The sequence below is a fragment of the Pezoporus wallicus genome, unplaced genomic scaffold, assembly GCF_028554395.1.
Source record: "Pezoporus wallicus isolate ANWC-B61680 ecotype Strahan unplaced genomic scaffold, APGP_CSIRO_Pwel_v1 scaffold_3294, whole genome shotgun sequence".
Lineage (NCBI taxonomy): Eukaryota > Metazoa > Chordata > Aves > Psittaciformes > Psittacidae > Pezoporus > Pezoporus wallicus.
This window is the reverse complement of record NW_026635478.1, coordinates 8,946,609-8,964,973: the sequence shown is the minus strand read 5'-3', so window position 1 is coordinate 8,964,973 and position 18,365 is coordinate 8,946,609. Positions and strand designations below refer to the sequence as shown.

The window sequence follows — 18,365 nt, the reverse complement described above, 5'->3', positions numbered from 1 at the left end:
CCAGCTACAGACGAGACAAAACCACAAGTTTTGACGGATACACAGCCACAAAGCAAACTTAAGCCTGCCAGCGTTATGCTGCTGTCCCTGCCTGGGACTACAAGCTCCACACCACCCTGGCCTGGGACCTCAGCACATGCGAGTGCTGATGACACAAGGCCTGGTGCGTCCAATTGGGCTTCCAGCTTCCCCAGCACCGTAGTGCCTGGAGCAGCACCGGCTTTCCCCCAGAAATGACACCTTCGCTAGACACAGGTGGAAGGGCTCACCTGCACTCCTGCCTCCACCTGCCCCTTTCCCTTCTCTGCCCCCCGATTCCTTCCCCTCCCTCAGCCCCACCCCAGCACCTCGCTGGCGCAGGGAGGGGGCTCGCCAGCCAGCTGCAGCCCCGCTGAGCTTCTCGGGGGCTGAACTACTAAGCTCGGTTTGGAGCTACCACGCACCGCCCGCTGCTCCCGTACCAGCCAGCGCTGGCCAAGCCCCGCTCCCTGCCTGCAGGGTCCCTGCCCACAGAGCCGCAGCGGGAAGGGGCTGCCCATCAGCACACCGGGGTGCTGCTGGGTGGGTTCGGGGTGTCTGAGGTCCTGCTCTCCCCATGGCTCCCTCCCTCCCGGCAGCGAGGCGGGCGGACACCCCCCCCCCCAGCCCCGCTCGCCCCGCCCGGTCCCGCCCCGCCGGCGCGGCTCCCGCGGCCGCGCATTGTGCACCGCGCTGCTGCCCCGGGCGGCAGTGCCGGCACCGGCTGCTCTCCGCTGCGGAGCCGCCGGACGCCCCATCCCACCGCCCTCCCCAGCCTCCGGCTCCCCCCGCCCCGGGCGGCGCCGGCCGGGGTTGCACACGGTGAGTGGGGGACGGCGGGGACTGGGCGCCTCAGCCCAGGGCTCGCCCGGAAACCTGGGGGAAGGGAAGGCGGCTCTGCCCCTGTGTCCCCGCGCAGCAGCTGCAGGGGCGTGCGGTGCCAGGGGCTGGGGGGCGGCCCCAGGGACTCCTTTTGTCCCCCAAGGGCTGGGGGGCGGAGGGGGTTAGCGAGAGGGGCGAGTCCGCAGGGACAGGGTCCGAGGGGGCTCCGGCTTTGTCTTTTCCTGCGAAGTGCGATGAAATAGCAGCTTTTGTAGCTGTTTAGGGGTTCTCTGTTAATTCTAAACCTCGAGGTAGCATTTTCTGCACCCTGGGAGAATGTGAGATCAGCGTTCGTGCAGACACTCATCTCCTTTTTTTACAGTCTGAAATAGCTATCTCAGGTAACTGGAGTTGACTCTAAATGTGATTCCTGTGGGTTGACTGCTCTAAGCCTTATTCACGCAAGTAAGATCTATGTGCATGAGTAAGATAATTTTTTTGCAGAATGATTTTGCATGTTTCCACCCCGAAGTGCATAATCTCTCGTGTCTTTGGCAGAAGATGGGCTTGTCCGTATCAATATGCGTGTGTGCAGTCGCTGTGAATTTTGGCAGCTCGTAAGTGATCACTGGTAAAGGTCCGGTGTCTTTCTTTTCTTCAAGAATACGTGAAGTGGGATGCGTGCCAGTGTTTTAATACTGTAGAAGCAGCAAGAGTCTCGGAGAAAAGATCTAGGAAATGATTTAGCTTTTGTGATGGTCGTCGTTTCCAGCCAGCATACTTTTAAGCATTTCATTTTAAATTACAGGAAACAATCAGGTTTTGTCTTTACCAGCATGTTGATGAATGATGGAAAGAGAAGTCTGACACTAAATTTTGATGCTTCGTGTAAAATAAACACTTCTCCTTCTGTCTTCCATACCTATTAGCTTTCAGGAAAAAGGTGACAATTAGGTGATGATTAGGCAGCTTTCTTACAATTTGAATAAAAGAAATAGTTCAGTATAGGCCAGCTGTAGAAAAATGGACATGCTTGGTATGGAGGGCATAGCTGGCTGTGGAGCTGTGGTACTGCCTGGCAAAACTGTTCTTTGTTCATAACTTCTGTCATAGCCAAAGCATGGCGTCTCTAAAACTTAGTTCTGGGAGTCACATGAATACTGCATATCTCTAGTTAGTCTATGGTAGACTATTCATACATGACTTGCTATGAAACATGTATTGACAAGGATTTCATATTTACGATATGCAGCATTGACTAAATGACTTAATGCTTCATCTTTCTTTTTCTCATTAATAATCTAATTAGGGGAAGACTCTGGAAGGAATATGGAATTGAGACAAATTCCCAGTGGATTCACAGTGAAAAAGACACTGCAAAGCAGACAGTGTAAGAGGAATTCCCAGAAATGCTCATCACACAAGGCAGAGCCACATTTTGGACAATCTTACCTTGTGTTTAGGCTCCAGAGTAAATTGCTCGATTTTGAGGTCTTTCTTTTCAGTTCTCAGACTTTTATAGCCACAGTTCTTTGGGGGACCTTGAGGGAAATGTGTCTGTGAAAGACAAGTTCTAAGTCTTCAACACTTAAGAAAATGAGTCCCTGAGCACTTCAGAAACTTTGATCCTTGAGTTACAGTCATACCTCTCCCTATTTCCATTATAGAGGCTCTTTTAATTTTTTACAGCAGATAGAATTATAGCTGTAAAATGTAGCCACAATAAAGCAAGCCAGTAAAATTATTTTAATTGGGATTTTTTTCAATGTAGGAGCCAGCGGGATTAATGAACAGCTCTATAAATACGCATGATAAAATGCAAGATTGGTAATAGAACTGTAAGGGGCACTTAATCTTTAGACAAACGTAATAGGTAATGGCTAAAAATAGTTTTTCCTGTTTGAACAATAGAGTTAAATATTGTAATGGATATTAACTGCAACAAGGTAGATTGGTCCAGAGCTAGAGGCTTTGACCATTTGTACCTGCTGACCTCATGGCCTATTTCTTTATTTTCCTTTAAAGTATCACTCTTGCATGTGTTTTTGACAGTAAACCACAATGCAAACCAAAAAGCTAGTCTTTAAAGGGAAAATTAGAGCACAGTGGTACTGTAATTCCTCAAATGTATCCTGATCTTTTGTAGCTTGATGCAAGCTGCTGAGCTGTGTTCAGGTTGTGCCTAGATTTACACAAGGGGTTGGTCTTGCACATGGGCAAGAGCATCCGTGCACTATAAAGAAAAGAATTAGGTCTGGTTCTCATCCTTTAACAGTGTTTGTAGTGTTTCAACATCACTGCTAGATGAATGCTTTCATATTAAGGTCAATGAAGATTTTGCCTCTTTGAAAGCCCTGGTTGTGGCCTCTCAAGGAGCTGTTGAATTATAAGAGCTGGTAATTATTTATCTGCCTATATCTGTGGCTCAGGACTCATTGACACTGAGCACAAAGGAGAGAAGAAAATGACAAATGCTTGTCCAGAAGTATGTCCTCTTGATGGCGGTTGCTTTCCCCCTGGTTTATTAGGGCAAGACTGGCAAGTTTGGGGTGTGGAGAAGACAGTGGTTAATTAACTAGTGCACAGCTAGCCCTTAGAAGGTGGAAAATACTGTATGGGGATCATTTGAATTAAGTGCTGTTACTCCCTGCTATTAAAGAAATTACTTGCCTGCTCCACTCAAGTTGGGGTCGTAAGCAATTTTAAAGCATTATTTAAACTCTGGTTTTGGTCTGTTTAAGCAGAAGGGCTAGGGAAAGTCTTAGGAAGAAATAAGAGGTAAAGATTTTCTTGTTTAAGCCTTTTAGGGTTTTTTTTTTTTTTTTGGTGGTTGAAAAATCTGTGTATATGAGAGGGAGGAGAAAGGAGTCGAATGGAGCTGAGCGAGAAGCTGTGGTGTGAGGTAAAATTCTGATGCTGTTCTCTTGTGCCACCCTGCAAATACATTTGCATTTAAAATTTCCAGGCGAGCCAAACTGTAGGACCAGTGCAGAATGCTAAACAAAACCTGACAGCTAGCTCGGGAAACTCCACATAATGATGCTGGGCATTCCCTTGCTTGGACAACTGCCTTGAAGATTATTTCTTGTAATGATTATGGATCTGAAACAAAGACAGGTGCAGCAAAGAAAAGGAACATTGGTTTCATTCCAGGCTGTTTTCACTTGGAAGTTGTTTACTTTCTGTCACATTACTTTGTGACTGCTGGAAGACTTGCAGGAACTGTAAACCCCAAATCCTTCTTGCCCATCAGCTAGCCACAATATACTCCTTTGTGTCTCTTAGGCTGAAATTCAATCTGCTCAGGAGGCTGATGAGTCCTTCGGGGCACAGTTGTGGTCTGAAAGATATTGAGTATCACCACAGAGGTAACCTTTATGCTGCTTTTTCAAGCAGACAAAGCAGCAACTCCTTTGGGGAACTTGGTGATGCATGTCCTTTCCAAGAATAAAACGTATTTAATGCTCAGTTGATGGGGTGATGTAGAAGCCAGGGTGATCACAACTGAGGAAGGAATGTAAAATGCATCAGAAGAGCTTGGTGGGTTTTACCTTTTCATCTGCTTAATGATACCTGTACTTGGGTCTGGTTTCAGTTTAGTTCTCGCTGCCATCTTTAAACCTCATAATTCACAGCGTTAAGTGAGGTGCAAGGCTGTTAGCACTCACATTTGAGCTGAATTTCTGGGCCTTTGATACTTGAATGGTACCAAATTAAGAAAAAATATTCAGCCATAGTTCAAACAGCAGTAAGGGTCACTGAAGCTGACAGCACAACGCTGGTAGGGTGCAGACAGCAGAACTGATATTCAAGGAGCGTCTGGACAACAGTCTTGGTTGTATGGTTTAGGTTGTCCTGAGAGAGGCAGGGAGTTGGAAGGGACCCATATGGATCATCAAGTCCAACTTCATATATTCTATGATTATGATATATTCTATGTATAGAACTTGGGTATCTGCAGTTACTGGCAATGAACTGTCCTTCTGCACACAGACTTGACAGTGCAGAACAATCTGTGGAGCCTGAGGGATGGAAACGGGAAAATAAAATGAATGATAGGTTAACATGTGTACTGGATGTGAAAGAGCACGTGCAGAGTCAAAGACTGGAACAAATCAAGGGCCTGTGGTCAGGCATTGCTGCTGCAGTGAAGCAGTGAAACAAGGCAGCTCAGTTATCTGTGATATCCTGGTTATGCATGCAAGAATAACAGGCTTTGCATGTGCAGCATGGATGCATCTGACTCCCTGGCTTTGCCTTTGAAAGTTTGAGAAAGGAGAGCCATTTAGGAGAGCAAAGGGGGTGATTTCTGAGGAATGATTAAAAATGCTTAGTATAGATATCCAAGAAGCAAAGATACCATCAATTTCAGGTGGGAGATACTCAAGAGATAATCACTTAGCATTTGCAAGAGTGTGCAACTATAGACTTAGTGGGCTGCAAAAGAGATGGTAACTTGAACATCAAAAAAAGCTTCCTGATGTAATGAAGCTAAAGAATCTTCCATGGAAAAATGTTGGTAGCATTGTTGGTTGGCGGTTTGTACAGCTCATAGAGAGCTCTGGGCAATGTTCTGTAAGGTTGGCAGCTCAGGGTCACATCTCCTCTGGCTGAAGGTGATTAGGTTGGAGGTTTTGGAGACAAGGCTCTTTAGTTAGCAGGCCAGCTCTTCTGCTGGGAATCAACTTCTCAACAATCCTGTGTGGCCTGCTGGAAGGGACAAAGTCATCCTTTGCTAGCTTGGATAAGATGCCTGCAGGGAGGGTGATGGACTGGTTGAATTTGTAGATCTTATTCCATCATTAGCATGTGATCCAGAAAATACATGTGTGCTTGTCTTGCTGGCAACTGTCATGCATGCAGTTATGCTGTAAAACAAATGCTATAGCATCTTGCATGCCTTTCTGATCATGCAGCGAGGAAGGATGGGAGGAGGGAAGTGGTGGAAGATGCTTTCCTGTAGTGAGCACAGTAGGTCAGGCTACAAATACTGCTCAGTTTACATTGATTCTGTTCATTTGAGTCTTTGGGCCCATGTTGAATCCTCCTCTTGAGGAAAAGCTAGAAAGCAACAGGCTTGGAGTGTTTTCCTGCTTTAAGTCCCAGCCATTATTGGCAAAACTGAATGCCCTTTGACAGTAGTTACCTTTTCCTTTGCTGACTCCTGTAGTAGACACAACATTGCATACTTGCCAAAATGTGAAGAGCGACTTCAAAAGTGCGCTCAGCTCTGCTGAAGTGGTAGGTGATGGACAAAGAGATTAGAAGGGCCCATGGCCATGATTCAGAATGCACCGCAGTTGGAGTCTGCTGCTTTGGATCAGCTCCAGCAGTTCCTCAGTCCAAGAGCTCGTGTTTGCTTATGTTTGGATTTAATCAATTTCTTTCGGATTAAGGTATTTTTTTTTAGAATGTGGTTCCAAGAATATAAAGAGGTTGCAATTTTGAACTTCCTTAGTTTTATGGTGGTACTGTCTACTCATGATACTGTGTTCCTCTCTTGAGATACAAGGTGGGTCAGTTTATGAGGAGTGATTAAAGAGACCACTGAATAGTATGATGTATAATAGTACAATAACATACCTCTCCCAGGTGGTTGGATGGTTTAGCATATAATTTTTCCTCTACTGGATTTCTTATTGTTTCCCAGAATAAACCGGAGTTTATATAAATTAGACATGCTTTTAGTGCAGAACAGGTGGAGTTTTAAGTGCTCCAACATGATGGTATGTTGTTGCTGGATAAGGAGGAATATTTTTATTCTGATTCCTAGTGGCTGCTTTAAAAATGGGAGATGGTTTGACTGTCTTCAGCAGGAATGGTTTATTGGAAGGCAGGCAGAGAAAACATTGAGAAACATTTATAACACTGGCTTAAGGATGACTCTCCTTTAATTAAGTGTACCCTGAGTCCAAAATTGCCTTATCTGGTGACTTGCTACCAGGTTTTTACTTCCTGCATTGTCCATTTGAAGCAGAAAGTCAGAAGAAAAGAAACTATGAAATTTTGTTGTCTTGGTTGCAAAGGAAATCAGAAAGCTGAGAGAAGTGTTCTTCCAGCTTAAATGTACTCATCCAGCCCCTCTGTAAGCCAGTGCTGCTGGTTTTCTTTTCACCACTGTATTAATTTTTCTTTCTGTAAAATATTCTGTTAAAGTTCTCTCCAGGTAGAATGGAGGGCTACTTCTTTTGCTCTGATTAAGCACTTATATCCTGATCCAGAGAAATTCAACCAGCAAACTGGTTAAATTTGGTAATGTTCATTTATTCTAACAAGTGAGTAAACTTCACAACCAACTGTCCCTGTAAAAGGAACACACACTGTTATCTTCACTGATTCATAGGTATGGTTTGTAATATCAATTACTTTTTAAAGTGCAGGTACTATGGATTACATAAAGAGAGTCTCGATTTGCTCCTGACTGCTCCACTGGTGGTTACCATGACTTTGCGGTCATGTTTTTCCTTGTTTGTCTTGTTGTTCTTGTGGTGGGGTTTTGTGATTTATTTGTTTTGTTTTGTTTAAATTTATTTCCATTTTTGCTCTGGAGGATGAGGCAAAGGCCTCTGTCAGCATGTTATTGGATTTAACAGATGATTTGTTTGGCTTGGCATAACAAAACCTCTACTCCTAAATAAAGTGTTGTTCGTAGTATAAATTATCCTGTACTGTATCCTATCAGTGAGGCCTGAATCAGTCCAATTCAAAGCGCCAGGAAAGAGACATTCTTGTGGTAATTCTGGCATCCCTGAAGATAGGAAGTATTGGAAAATTTGAGAAAGAGCTTGTTCTCCATAAAATATCCAAGGCAGTTTTGTATAACTGAGAAGCATCTTGGAAAGTTCAGATAAGAAGTCAGATGTTAGCCCAGATGTGGGAGATTTGCTTGCGTGGATCAAATTTGGCATTGCAGCATGCTTCCCAGATTAATTCTGCAATGTGTAATTCCATCATGAGTCGGTTCTCCGTTTTATTCTGCGTGACTTTTGTGCATTTATCATTATGAAACAATTTCCTGGAGATAGTCAGGCTTAAGTATGTGTTTGTATGACTAGCAGAATTGTCTGTGGTTATACAGACAGGACAGAAAACATTAATGCAGGTTGGAGAATAATTTTTTGTCATATACAGCACTGTGTAGACCTTGTTACAGCCATCACAGATTTCTCAGAATTTACCAGAAGATTTAATTTGAAGAATGGTCCCTGCCAGGAACAAGATACAAGGTTTATATTTGGCATACTTATGTATAGCGAATTCCTCTTTCTGTTTTTAGGGCTGAGTTTTAAACATTGGCTATAAACTACCGGCATTATCCCTTTTTACTCTTTTGCTGGGAAAAAGCATCCAAAAGAATATTTATTAGCCGATTTAAATTCAATTAACTTCATTTCCCTTTCGTGGAGTTTTTAACAATTTTTAATGAGAGACGCAACTGAATTGCAGAGCTGTTCTTTCCCCCTGAATACACTGAGGTCTGGAATTCCCGTGAAGGTTTTTTTGATCATTCACATTTTAATCCTGGCCCTCATAATTATTCTGTAGCGTATGGAAAGTCCTGTAGGTGCTAATTCTGGAAGCTTTTGTCATTCTTACTTAACAAATAGTTCCCTCATTTAACTGCCTTAGTCTTGTTTGTTTATTGGTGATTTTATTAATTTTTTTTTCCTTTAAACCCTTGGTTTGAGGATCTAAGACCACCCCAGAGGACAAACACAAACCTAAGTCCTTGCCCTGCATGGTAACTTTTTCTTTTTATGACTAAATGAGGGAGATTCCTCTTAAATGGTCTGTACTCGGACCTCTCCGGACTGTCAGTTGCTACTTTAGCAGCATTTAGATATCCTAGAAAGTAAATCTCCACCTTATGGAAAACATTTTAAAATTGAGCACCACTGTTGCAAAAACAAGCCTTGTGCTTGTTGGAAGCTGTAAAAATACAAGTTCATAAAGCCTCCCTATCATCTGTGTGCTTAGGCGAAAATGTGTTACTCTTTCTTCTGTGCCTTGCTTTTTTCCCTCATTCAAGCAAATAGGCTGATGAATAGTTAGGCTCAATGTGCCCCTCCCATTGTCTGTCTTGTTTGCTTGCCACCTTTCAACAGCTTCTCTATTCAGTTTTAAACAACAGGAGAAGAAAAACCCTACTAAAAATTAAGATATTCTATTACTGTATAATCCTGTGAAGAAGGATGTTCTGCTTCATTCAGAAGTGGTCAAACTAGAAAGATTCCTTGCTCGCCCTTAAATCTGTGATGGCAATAAGAATGGTAAAAGCACACTGAAAATGACAAATCATTGCATTGCTGAGTGCAAACTCTTTCTTGTATGTGGAGCACTCTGTACCCTGGGAAGACTGCAGCCTGGAGTGTGATCCTGTAGGCAGCAGAGGTTCAAAGGCAGGGATGTCAGGGCAGTTAACCGAACTAGGTTCTTTTCTAAGTATTGCTTGGCTTTCTTTTAGTTTCCCATACAGGTATGTATATGTACACATACATATATATAGATAGAGCTGCAGTAACACCATGTTTAACAGACCAAGCATGAAGGCTGACCTGCTCTTAAAACAGCAGGCACTACTTTGCAGGTTTTGAAGCGTGTCCTCCCCAGTGCCCTGTGTAACCTTGTTTGGGGAATTAAATGGAATAGGACTCCTGGAAAGATACATTGTGTATCTAGATTAAGCCTTCCTGGTACTGACACACCTGGATGAAAAAGTGTCTGGGGCTTGCCATCCTTTTGACCCAGGAGAAAGCATACCCAGACAGGCCTGGGGCCAGCTTCTGTGTGGTGATCCTGTCACCAGCAGGTACCCTGAAGGACTGACGTGGCTTCATGCTGCTAGGACATACCCTTGAATACTCCTTGTTTCATGCTTTTACGGGGGAATACTACATAGTCATGAAGACCAGTAAAACAGCTGACACATCTATTGGGATTCCTGCTCTTTCAACCTGAGCTTTCCAATGTCTGGTGCTGAAGAGCTCAGAATAGCTTTTTATCCACAAGCCCTACTGAGCAATATTTACATAACTTGGGGCAGGATCCCCTGTCACTTAGTCTTTGGGTATGACCCAATGCTCTATCACTGTATGATCCTATGTGAAGCCTAGAGGTGTGTTTAAGATGGCCGCAGTGATCGGGACAACTCTTCCTGGAAGTGTACGGGGAGCTTAGGCAACTACTGGTACTGCTTTGGCTGGCCCCAGCAGCTCCATGCATGCATTGAGAGACCCCAGGTACAAGGTAATAAAAGCCATTTGCTTCAGTTCCCCTCTGCTTTTTTTCTTTTTTTTTTTTTTAACTCCTGCATCTGCTGTGTTGCACAGTCGCCTGCCTGCCTCTACAAATGATACACTGGTGGCGCACATTTATTAAACTGATAGAGACCAAGAAATAACAGTGGATTTAATGGCATTTGAAGACAGTGCTGACCTCCGAGGAGCACAGCATGGTGTGCTGGAATAAAACTGAAGGATGGTGTCCTTGGTCAGGGTGTCCAAAGTCATTTAAGAGCCATTCACTTTGCTTATGTTTTAAAAACACTGTTGTTGAATACACTTTTTGCTGACTTTACAGCAAAGCCCCTATCTTTCTACTTTGGAAACAAAGAACAAAACCTTTGGCATGCTGGTGATGCAGGTCCCCCATAGACCAACACTCAGTTAAGCTTTTAATTTATCATAGTTTTTTGTTTACCAAGAGATTGTGGCACTTTGTGTGGTAGGAGAAGGTGTCTGGGAATGGTGAGTCCAGTGCTGTTGCAAACAAATCTGGGTGCTCATAGCTTGCTTTGTAGCTGATAAGTGGGGCTAACAGTGTTGTGTAAGAGAGTTAGGTGAATTCTGGGAGAGCACTTGGGTAACAAATCCAAGTGCAGCATTTAAATGAACAAGTGCAGAGAAGCTGAGTAATGCCTGCGTATTTAGAGCAGCCAAATGCAGTTAATTTTGCATTGAGTTTTTAGTTATGAATCCTGTCTATATGCAGCACCACGTGCCCCCTTCCTTAGAGTGTTTCCATGCAAACAGTGCTGTCTTGTGCTGTAGCTGATGCCTGCAGCACTGACAGCCAAGTCTTTGTGCTGTCCTATTCCCCATCTTTCCTTCTTCCCCATCTTCTCCAATTACTTTTTGGTTTCTTCTATGTAAGAACTGTAAATTGCTACACTAAACCTATTACTCTCTGCGGTTATGTTTCTGTTGCTGATTTTACTGACTGGAGCTGTGTAACAGCCTAAAAGGTAAGACCTTGTGAATCAGGATACTAGGTCACGTTGGGGTCTTCTAGTTTCTGCCAAGTGGAAGAGCAGATACTGCAAGCTTGAAAATATACAAGGGAAATACTGTAGCTTCTATGCATGGAATAACTTCAGAGGAGGATGCAGATTTGCCAGCCCTACTGTATATCAGCACACCTAAGTGAAATGCAGTGCAGCACCCTGGTAGCTAAGTCGAAGATGGACATTTGGCAGAGCACAGCTTCATGAAGCTGTGCCTTGTGCCTTGTCCCAGGTTGTGAGTCTGTGCAACAGGGGACAGTGGCAGCAGGGAATGAGGAACAAGAGAGAAGCAACCTTCCAGTTTTCTCCTGTCCTTCCCAGGAAAATCTGAGCCTCATGAAGTCACCCTGAAGCCAAAGCAGTTAAAAACCTCACCACATCAACCCACCACCCCTGCTGGAGAGCAGAAATCTGGTCTTCATTTCAGTTAAATCTTTTCCAGCCACCAAAGCCCCTTTGTATTTGGTCCTTAGGGTGATATTCCAGCTGTTTATTTTAAAAAGCCAGTCTGGTTAATGCCTTCCTGGGGGGGAAGAGCCTTCCTTTCACAGGGGATACCAAGCCTGGAGAGCCCTCTGGCTCCATAAAAGACATTGATATTCCAATAAAAACAAGCAGAGCCTTTACATAATCCAAAATCCCTGTTTCCAGTGTGTTTGAAGGCTGACTGCTGCAACATCTTATTTGCTGTGCTCTCGTGGCTCCCTGGCAGTGCTCTCCACTGTCGCATTTCATTGTATGCTTTCGGTGAACACAAAGGCATCTGTGTTAATCTTTCATTTCCCAGGCGATTCAGTGTTCTCTTGAGCCTCTGGCTGCCTCCTCAGCCTTTTTCCCAAGGTGGAAGTTAAATTTGGTAAAAACAAGGAACAAATATGTATAAGGGGGATCGACCCAGGTCTTCAAGTCTTGAAAATTGCTGTGGAAGGAAACCAAGTGGACTTTAGCCCTTCTTAATTTCTGTTTATTTTTCTAATAGAAAGTCAGATCCAGCCCAGCAGAATCTGTAGACTTTTGGTCAATTCCCACTAATTAGAAAGGCAGCAAATTATGTTAGCTTTTGAAAGCATGCCTGCAGACTGCTCCATCACTGAAGAAAATATGCATGGAGGGGTTTGAGGAGAGGGGAGCTTTCTCTTGTCTCTGATTTTTGTTTTTCACTTTTGAGAGCTATTTTTATTTGTGTGTTTTGTTTTTTTTTTTCTCTTTTTTGAGCATCACTGTCATGTTGGAAACTAACTTACTAGAAACTAACCTGGCCTTTAGTGGATGAGAGCTACCAAACATCATCTGAAGAGCATTTTGACAAAACCAAGATGTTCCTGGTGTATACATAAGGTAAATTGAGGGAAAATGCCCCAGGATTTTACAGCAGCCATATATATTAATAGTAGACTTGCAACCTTTTCTGAGGCTTCCAAATTAATTTTGAGACAGGGAAGTAATTTTTAATTACCTTTAAATGGAATGCTGAGGAGTGAAAAAAGCTGTGTTGACTCTGCATGGGGAAGGGAGCACCAACAACCCGGACCATCTTTCTCTGGGGACTGCTACCTTATAGTCATGTCAGTGAGGTCTTCAGCATTCAGACACATACCAACTTGATGTGAAAGAAATGGAGTCCAACAGCCTTTTGTGGTGTCTTGTAAAGCTTTTTACTCCCTCAGCATTTGCAAATGAAGGGAAACGAGGAGGAATCTTGGGGTTTGTTTTTGTCTGGCATGCTGCTGTGAGATTATGTGGAAACGCTTTCACTGCTCTTTAGTTACCCATGAATGATTGTGCCTAGAACATGTCCCGAGAGAACATATGCTTCTGCTCGTTTCTGTTTAATTATCCTTTTCTGTGCTGCCTTCCCACAGCACCTACCTCAGTCAGATTTTGGTCTGAGGCTCTGGAGTTTGGGAATAATGCAAAAAAACCCCAACAAATACAAATTAGAAATCTTTAAATACAGCTACTTTTATGCTACTTTGTAGAGGCTTAGGAGCCTGCTTGATAACGCTTGGAGGAAAAATTGTCCTACTGTAGTTAATTTTCATTAAGGTGCAACTGCCCTTGAAGCTCGAGGAGACTTTCCCCTGACTAAAAAGTCTGAGAAATGATGCTTAGGCTTGTGCAGTCTCTCAAGCACCTCTCAGCTTTGGGGTTTGGTTCTTGGGGGTTTCCCCCTCTTTATTCTCTTTGTGTCTGAACCCCTGGCAGCCTTCCAGCATTGTTCTCCGACCTGCTGTGAAGGAGTGTCAGAGTGGTGCTCTCCTGCCTCTAATTCAGCAGAGATTGAGTGATAACATTTGGTAAAGGTTAAAGATGCCAGCTGAGGGTAGGTTCAGAGTCACCCACCCACTCATGTGCCTCAGCTTGTGGTTTCTTCCTATTGTACATGCCTGTTTCTTACTCTCTTCTTATCTATCAAAGCTGGCCATTGCTCTTCAGGATGTCTCTTCTGAATCACCTTTTTCTTCTTCGTATTTTTCTTTCCTTTTTTTTTTTTTGTTGCATAAGTGGAATAAGTGATGCTCCAGTGTAAATACTGTGGCCCTGGCAAAAGTCTCTCTCTCTCCCTTCATTGTAAAAGCTATATAGCTGGTTCTGTCTCTGTATAATGCAGAACAGTGACAAACAAGACTCCATGGAAATTTCTCATCAACACACTTACCAGCCAGTACTGCCCGCCAGCACAGACTGAACAAGCTCCACAGTATGCCTTGATAACCGGTTATTGCCTAACTTTAGCTATTGTAACGTCATAAGATTTCTCAAAGTTTGGTTTCATGTGTAGCAAGATCTGGTTGGGTTGTGCTGCTGGATCTGAAATCTAAATCATCTTGCCCTTCAACTGCTTGTGATACTGGATCTCCAGTGCTTTCTCTGCTTTCATGGAAGCTTGAAAATTCTCCAACTGTATCATCTTTTGTTGAGGAAGCAGTTTTGTTCAGGTTTTAAATGACTCCTGCTTGCATAGGGTTGTTACCTGCTAATAAAAATGTGGAAATAGCGTTTGAAAAGTGTGTAGGCTTGTATTCTCCTTGCACCAGAATAAAATTGCATTGGGGGTTTTGCTGGATGACTGTGATAAAGCATAGCAAAAATGCTGCATTGCTATCCACTTTGCAAACAGCTGTTTCCAGTTGAAATATGGAGAAGCACCCTTTGTCCCAGCTGTTTGATACAGCTCGTGCCCCTCTGCCAGCTGTTAGTCTTGCTTGTGTCTGCTTAACAGAACAGACCATGGGAGCTCTTCAGGCACAGAGACCTCAGTTTAAACTGGGAATAGGGGATGCTTAAATGAGGATGGCTGTCTTAGTGCTGGTGGCTGCTCCTCCTCTGTCCCAGGCAGGAGGGATCCCTGGGCTGGCAACTGCTTTAACCCTCTCACTTGCATCCACAAAGGGATCTGTTTGCACAGTGTGACAGTATCTCAGAAGAAGCTTAGACTAGTTGAAATAAATCCATTTAACACAAGTGCAGCCATCATGTTTTGGCAGAACTAGAGTGTTCCTGTGAGCCTGGATAACATGTTAGTTTTGACTTGAAATTGCCCAGTATTGTTTTTTCTAGCAGCTCTTTTCCTCTTCGCTTCCTGGTGAGAAGCCAACACTTGACGTTTTCATTTATGAGCAGGGGTTTTGTCCACCTGTCTTGATACATGCTCCCAAAGCTCAGGGAGAGCAGTGCAGGTAGCAGGCTGTGTTTGGTCTCTCAGCAGGTGGTAACTCTTCCTTTGCTAGATACAAACTCATCCAACCGTTCATTTGCAGAAACCTCAACAGTCATGGAAATTTTGGTAGGAGTGAAGACATGACAATGAAAGTCTCTCAGGATAACGTGGCAAATTAAAATGGAGAAAACACCACCACCTAGGCTGAAAAGGGTCATATTTTAAAAAGTTTAAAGTTCTGTAGAACTTGAACCCAGCTGGGGACTAGTTGGGTAGTTCAGGATAGCTCATTGCTTTTAACAAACAGGGGAGAATGGGGAAGAGCTTTTAGGTTTTCCTTTTTTATTGATGCATCAGGGTTCTTTTCTTTTTTCTCCTCCTCCTTGTTTTTTGGAATAAGGATGTTTCTTTCAAGTTCAGCTGATACCAGTTTAGCCCTCAAGATGGTACTGAGGCTTTCATGTTTGTATGCTCACAATAGTGGCAAGTTGGGACAAAGCAGTGCCATGATGGTTGATTGAGTGATATTGTATTCTGGCTGTAGATTGACTAAAGGTAGACTTTTAGTGATACCAATGCTGTTGCAGTTATTTAATCATGATTGTACTTCAGCAACTTAAGCACCTTATTAGCAGAACCACTATATCAGACTTTGAATAAGTTCATGGAAGTGGACACTTCAAATGCGCATATAATTAAATGTGTTCTAAGTTAATAACAAATAAGAGGTCTGTGAAGAACTCCTTGGAATGAGAAGACAGCTAGAGCCAGCTCCAGTGAGGGGATGCTACAGCCTCCTTCGGGAAAATTGAAGGAGGCTGTAGTATTCAGGCTTGTTCAGGCTGAATTTTTCTCTGATTAACTACCAGCCGTCCTGCAGGAACAGCTTCCAAATACCTTTTTCCTCGGCTGATAGGCAGGGTTTTCTTCCATGATTTCTTTGCATCTTGTGAGCCAAACCAGCATCACACCTGCCGTGTGGGTGCATCCGCTGGCTTTGCTGGTGCCAGACCAGCTGTGCAGCAGCAGTTGCCATCTGTCAAGAGTGAGGACAGATTGCTGGTACAGAGACTCAGGAAGTAATTAGAAGGCAAATTTAATTTGCTCTTAGAGCACGTGGAGGTCCAAGTAGCTCTCTCTTCCCCTGCTGAAAGAATCTGGGGCTTGAGGGGAGGCAGGGAAGGAAGGAAAAATGATAGGAGGGAAATACAGAGAGGAAAGAATTGAGCTGCATTCTCGCAATCTGTCCACTTGGACTTGTGCAGCTGCTCTGCCACTGACAGGTTGCTGTCTCTCCACCCAGTGCAGACAGCCAAATGACTTGCATCGTGAACACAAATCACTAAAGATTAATGCTAGTAAGTAGCCTGGTCAGAATAAACTGTACCGTGAGGCAGAGCACCTAGCTGCTCAAAAACCTTAGCTATTCTCTCCTCTCTTCATTTCTCCTTTCTCTCCACAGAAGATTTTCCCAGAATTTGGAAGCCAAACATAAATTCAGTACACATGCCTTTTCTGGATCAAGTCCCATGCCTCTGAATGCAGCACCATCAGTTTTGGAACATTAAAAGCTTGTGTAGACCCAAAGGGTAATGACCAGTTGGAGCTATAGCAGGCGTACTTCTGTGCTTATAATTAGTTAAGGATGTGCTTAAATGCTTTATTAGCTTAGGGCTTCCATCTGCTACCTGGGGCTGAGCAGTTTCTGACGTTCCCAACTCTAGGGCATGTGGAAGATGCCCTTCTTTTATTTGTGAAGAATATGTATTTTGCATCAATAGCTTTGGATATGGAAAACAGGCAAACATGGACTTAGGGGTAGCACATTCTCAAAACTAAACAGCAATATCAAGGGTGTAGTGTGCTTTTCTGAATGTCTTTAGGTATCTTTCTCGAAAACTCAGTTGGGTGCTCAAGAGGGCATAGAGTCCACCACTTCAGGAGCCGCAGGCTCTTCACGTGGTCTCATAGCCACCTGGGTTCTGATCCGTGGCTGTTGACATCAATAGAAAAATACCTTGTGTATTCAATATAATAAAATCCAGCACAACACTGTTTTTTGTTTTTTCTGTCCTGATTACTAATGATCCTAGAGATTTTCCAGAGATAGTCACTGGCAAGTGTGCCTTCCTGAGCCTGAAGGTCCATTCAGGCAGTTGTTAATCCCTAAGTATAGGTCTGCACTTCAGGCATTCCTGAAAAATTGGATATTGTTCAGAGGCTCAAGGTGTATCTCGCAACTATTCAGAGAGGTGATGATGGGATGTCAGTTTTTACATGACTAGTATTTGCACTTTAGGACTTTAAATTATTGATGGGAGGAGTGAAAAAAAGCTGAGTTGAATCAAAGTGCTTTTTTGTGATGGTCCTGTAATTGCTGCTATTTCTATTTACCTCTTCTTTTTTGAAGTCAGTTTATTTTCCACAAAACCGTTCCCTACTTACTACCTCCAGCACACAAAGTCCTGACATTGCTGCACAGTCTACCTAGCCTCTGGCTGGTTTTAGTGATGGAGGACTGATGGAGCCATGAACATGCCGGCATCTGTTTAAGGCCTGAACTTTGGCAACTGAGAGATCAGAGATCTGGTCTGTCTTCTCTGAATAGTACTTTATCCTCTGTTATCCAGGCATATTGTCCTCACTAGAGAGGAGTAAAAAACTTTTATGTTTTTTCTCCTTTTATTCTCAGAGGGTTCAGGCAGTAGTACCTGCTCTAAGAATGGCAGCAGATGTTAGGCGGTGGAGCTGTATTCTCATGTTACTGAGTTTCCTCAGGAAGCTTTTGACTAAGCAGCTGCTGTCTCATGCGTAGTGAGAAGCTGAGTCTGGGTGTAGTAGAAACGTCAAAGGAAATATGAGAAGTCACTGCCTCCAGCTATTTTCTACCTTTCTTCAAAATCTGCAAGGCTGGCAGAGCAGAAAGTATCTCTGTATTGCATCTGGCAGCTTGACCGGAATGTCACCTTCCTTGGCAGCAGAGCTGACAACACTGGATTTTGCACAGAAAGAGAGCATAACTTATCTCCTCTGCCAGCTTCCCTTTGGTAGAGCAGGAGAAGGGGCAAAAGGGGTAGTAATGTTATAATTTCTTTCATTTCTCTCTGCAGACTTGGAAGCCATCAGTAATGAGTTTAGGATGAGCTGCCCACTTACTGTTCTTACTGTTTTTTTAAATTTTTTCCCCTTTTCCCTCGTTATGAAATGCAAGTGGCAATTACTTTTGTTTTCAGGATGCATGACTGCAGAGTGCTACCCATGTAAGGACTGGACTCTTTTTATTTTTTCCCTTTTTTTTCTTCCCTGCAGTCACAGTGATTCTGTAAATGGAGAATTACGATGTTTCACATTCCTTTTGCCCAACCGATGCCACCCAACCAAAAGTTTCTTCTGCAGCCAGAGCCTTGTGAGCATCTCTTCCAAAGCTCCTCTACAAGTCTTTGCATATGCCTCTAATCTGGTGCCAATGCTGGCATTGTTAGGCTTAGTTATCCCTGCTGTGGCCATAAGTAACCCCAGCTCTACTTTAAAAATAAAGAAATCTGAGTGGGTTTTTTGCTCTGGTGTATGCTGGAAGGTGCT

The 18,365-nt window shown here is 43.6% G+C and overlaps 1 protein-coding gene across 5 annotated transcripts in view; it reads left to right on the top strand.

Moving 5' to 3' along the window:
* Positions 1 to 1,108: 1,108 nt before the first annotated feature.
* The window catches only part of PRR5 (proline rich 5), a 93,416-nt gene continuing 76,159 nt past the window's right edge, over positions 1,109 to 18,365 (top strand). For 2 of the 5 annotated variants that reach the window (XM_057427050.1, XM_057427011.1), the window contains exon 1: positions 1,109 to 1,241. The gene's annotated coding sequence lies outside the window, so the exon portion shown is untranslated. The other 3 variants (XM_057427065.1, XM_057427033.1, XM_057427022.1) reach the window with 3 other exon arrangements.